Raw genomic sequence first — 4,962 nt, forward strand, 5'->3', positions numbered from 1 at the left:
CTGCAACTGTCATGGTCCTGCACATGATCAGTTATGACAGCAGCTATTTGATGGTATGACAGTTCGGTTAGAGAAACAAGCAAATGTGACAATTAGCAATCCTGGGGATCAAGAGAACAGTACTGTTTTTTTTTAAACTGTTAAAGTGATACTAAAAGTCTCTTTTTTTTTTGCTTAAACATGTTATATTTACCTCCTCTGTACAGTGGATTTGCACAGAGTAGCCCAGATCCTCCCCTTTTTTGGGTCCCTCTTCTGCTCTCCTGGCCCCTCCCTCCCAAAGAGTGCCCCCATAGCAAGCAGCTTGCTATGGGGGCACCCAAGCCGAGCTGCAGCTCTGTGTTCATTCATATACTGTGCCCCTGCTAGGCCCTGTACCCTCTCTCTCGCCTCATTGGCTCACTGACTTAGAGATTGACAGTAGCAAGAGCCAATGAGGAGGAGAGCCATGGGCAGCCAAGTCTCTCGTGCAAGATTGCTGGATAGAGATGTGGCTCAGGTAAGCATTAGGGGGGCTGAGGGACACAAGGTTTTTTTTATCTGAAAGCATAGAATGCATTAATATAAAAAACAATCTGCCTTTAAAATCACTTTAAATTGATGGGTTTAGTTCTGCTTCCCGATTTACTATTACTCAGGGGCTCTGGGCTTCAGCAAAATGGCAGCCTCCAGCAGAAAGAAACAGCAGCAATGCTGGAGACAATTTGCAGCACACACACAATGTGAATGTATGTTCCTTGCTAAAGAATAGAATATATATATATATATATTTTTTTTCCCCCCCATCAACTTATGGGTAAAGTTCCACTTTCCAAATTCTCTGCAATATAAATACATTACCCAGAGAGGGGATGGGTTTCTTTTTCCCTCACCAAAAGTATTTGGTTTTTAAGGCTCAGTTCACACCATGCATCGCAATAATGTGCATTAAAACTGGGATTGCAATGCTTATTAAAGTGGAGGTTCACACAAAAATGGAACCTCCGCTTTTCGGAACCCTCCCCCCTCCGGTGTCACATTTGCCACCTTTCAGCGGGTGTAGATATTTGTCTAAGACAGGTATTTGCACCCACTTCCAGGCATAGACTCCCACACGAGTCTACACCTCTTCCTGTCCCACCGCGTTGTCTGCTGGGAAATGCACGGGTCCCAGAGACAGCAGGGACCATTCAGATTGCGCATGCACAGTAGGGAACCCGGGAAGTGAAGCCGCAAGGCTTCATTTCCTGATTCCCTTACGAAAGATGGCGGCGGCAGCATCCAAGGACTGAGGGACGGTTCGGCCTCGGATGCCGACATCGCGGGCTCTCTAGACAGGCAAGTGTCCTTATTTTAAAAAAAATAATAATAATTTTTGGGACTTACGCTTTAACAGTGCACAGACATGAGGTATATGTGTGTTACTCTTCATATTGAATGGAATCACATCAAAACTGTACAATAAAAAAAAAAAAAAAAAAAAAAAAAAAGGAAGGAAGACCTTTACTGTAGCACATCACAATGTACAGGTTTAAGCGTTTAGCGCTGGTTGTGAAGAATCGGCTCAGGTGCTGACATCGCAGGACCCCTGGACAGGTAAGTGTCCTTATTTTAGAAGTCAGCAGCTACAGTATTTGTAGATGCTGACTTTAAATTTTTTGTGGGTAGACTGGAGCTCCTGTTTACGGTAAAGCAGGTCAATGCATGGAAAAAAGCAAAAGCACACAGGGTAATTTTTGTTGGGAGTTTCACCTTACATCACAGTTTTAAAGGATAATATAAAAATGCACACACTTTAAACAGAATGATGAAAAAAGCGACACATTGATTTAAAGTTTTAATGAAGGGTGAGGGAACTCACTCCCAGTCTATAGTTGCAGGTCATTCGTTTTAAGCTCCTAGAAGCTATTAGCATTTTTTTTCTGCTCCTAGAAGCCAAATAGTGTTAACCTATGTGTCCATGTACATTACTTTAGGCCAGGGGTATTTTAACGTTTTCTTAGCAAGGAGCCAGTTTTCTATCCTTCAGGCTTTGTGGGGGGGGGGGGGGGGGGTGGCAGACTGTGTCCAGGGGGAGTAGAAATGCCTCAGCATCAGTGCTCCATCATTGGTTACAATGGGAGGAATAGTGCCCCATCGATGATGTCAGTAGGGGGAATGGTGCCCTATCATTGGTGTCAGTTGGAGGAATAGTACCCCAAGGGCCAGATAAAGGGAAGCAAAGGTCCACAGACGGCCCCTGGGCTGCAGTTTGAAGACCACTGCTTTAGGCTGTTAGCATTTGTTGACATTCAGCATTTAGACACAAAAAACAAAAAATTGGTTTTTGTAGAGTTTCTTGGAGAGTTTTTCCAGCAGAAACAACCCTAAAAGCTACTAATAGCATTTTTTGTGAGCTTCCCCCCCTTCTACTGCAAAAACACTAATAAAATACTAACACTCCTAAAATGCTACTACAAAAAGATAACCTTAAAGCGGGACTGTACTGGGGAAAAAAAATGTTAAAAGCCAGCAGCTATAAATACTACAGCTGCTGACTTTTAATAAATGGACACTCACCTGTCCCGGGTCCAGCGATGCCGGCAGCCGAGGCCGATCGATCGCTCGGCTCTCAGCTGCTGCCACCACCATTCTAGGTGAGGGAATCAGGAAGTGAAGCGAATCAGCTTCACTTCCCGGTTCCCTACTGCGCACGCGCGAGTCGCGCAGCGCAATTGTCCGTGCTGTCTCTGGGACCCGTGTGTGTCCCAGCAGACAGCGCAGCAGGACAGGAAGAGGCATAGACTCCCACGGGAGTCTATGCCCGTAAGTGGGTGTAAATACCTGTCTTTGACAGGTATCTGCAGCCCCCTCCCCCCTGAAAGGTGCCAATTGTGACACCGGAGGGGGGGAGGGTTCCGATCAGCGGAAGTTCCACTTTAGGGTGGAACCCCGCTTTAAGCCTTTAGCTCTTAAAGTGGTTGTAAACTCTCCCCCACAACTTTGTCCCATGTAAATCAGCATAAAAAAACTCTAATGAACACTGCTTGTAGATATCTCCTTACTTACTTAGTATTGTTGTAATCCTTTTTGTTCTTTAGAATGACGTCACTGAGCATGCCCAGATCTCCCATGATTTATGGCACACTCTGTGCATTTGTCTATCTATTATCAGGACTTCCTAGGGCACACCACTGAAATCCCAGGAGACTTCATAATCACTCAGAGCTTCCTCCTACACCCCATGTGACATCACATGCAGTGAAGCTGATAACACTGACAAAGGCAAAACACTAGATAAATCGGTACAAGAAAATACTTTGAAATAAAACAAGTCAGCTATGAACAGGGAAGCAGGGTTGCCATAGAAACGTTGGATTGAGAAGGAGGCTTGGTTAACAGTACAGGAAGTGCTCAATGTAAGGGCGGAAATACACTCCACTGTGGACTCAGAAAACAATACTTAAGATGGTGCTGCCTAACCCCTAGGGTTGCCACCTTTTCTTCAAGTCAAACCCGAACACTTTATCGGTGTACAGCATTTTTTTTTTTTATATTATAAACTATATATATATATATATTTTGCTATTAAATAACATTTCTAATCAAATGCAATTAATAACAAGAGTCCCCCTTTACATCAGAATCCACAGAGTTCCCCTTTTATATCTAAACTCGCAGAGTTCCCTTTCACTGTAAGGGGCGACTCTGCAGACTCTAATGGAAATGAGAACTCTGGGGACTCTGACATAAGGGATCCTCTGGGAACCCTGATTTAAGGAGGAACATTGAGAACTCTGATGTATGGAGATGAAACACTGTGGCCTCTGGTGTAAAGGGGAAATCTGATGTAAGGGGTGCTCTGAGAACCCTGATATAACTTAATGTACTCTCTCAGAGGCAGGAGAGAGAAGAGGGGAGACTTCAGTCACAGACAGGGATGGATGGTGAGCTCACTCACCCCTTGGCAATCAGCACTTCTCATCCAGATGTATCTGAGACTGCTGGACTTCAAATTTCCAGCCCCCACTTGCCGTTTCTGAAGTACAGCGCCAGGGATTGGAGTGTGGGCAGACACAGTGGGGTAGGGGGTGGGGGGGGGGGGGAGGTGCAGATCAAGCTCTCTCTCCTTTCCCATGTGTGTGTGTGTTTGGGGGGGTTGTTAGTGCTGGCTTTGGGCAGCGTGAAAGAATGTAACAGTCACTCCCAGCTTAGACAACTGCAGCCAGCAACCCTACTGGGAAGCCATAGTCCAGTCTGAATAATGTGTCCGGGGTTCAGGTAGTCTCAAACCCGGACGCATGGTTCCAAACCCGAACTGTCCGGGTGAATCCTGGACAGGTGGCAACCCTACTAACCCCTGGAAACAAGTTTAACGTTTATTTAAACAGTAAGTAATATGCAATTTGGGCTGGATTACAGTGGCTATAGTTTGATATTTTTTTATTATAATGGACTAAATGAAAAGAAGTATGGAGTGGGAGAGTTTACTTCTTCTTTAAATGAACAAGCCAAATCCCGTTCATTTCAATAGCCACTGTCCACAAGTGTTCTGTGGCCTGAAGCAAAACTCCTGTCGCTCAAAGTAGATGAGCTTCTTTTTGGAAGATTGGGCCCCATAGATTTCAATGGGAATGCCTGAAAATGTGTGACATGAGCGCTTTTTCACGTTTTCTGCTCACAGCAGATCTTCACCCCTAATCTCCTCCATTTCTTGTCCCCGTAGTTCTTTCTATTGGCTGAATAAAAAGCTGTAAAACGCTTGCAATACACTTCTAAAAACACTCAAAAACTCTCAAATAAGAAATGCCTAAAAGTCGCTCTGTTCAGGTGTGAATGCAGCCCTACTGACTTTTATTCCTCCAGAATTAATGCCTTTAGACAAGCCAATGACGGCTCAGTCACCTATAGGTGTGTCATGAAAAATACAACATTTGTAAAGGCAGACTTTCCCCTTTTAGGCAGTTATTTTCAAAAAAAAAAATAACCAGACAAATAAGGCAG

The sequence above is a fragment of the Lithobates pipiens genome, unplaced genomic scaffold, assembly GCF_037356315.1.
Source record: "Lithobates pipiens isolate NorthernLeopardFrog02 unplaced genomic scaffold, aLitPip1_a1.2 Scaffold_28, whole genome shotgun sequence".
Classification (NCBI taxonomy): Eukaryota; Metazoa; Chordata; class Amphibia; order Anura; family Ranidae; genus Lithobates; species Lithobates pipiens.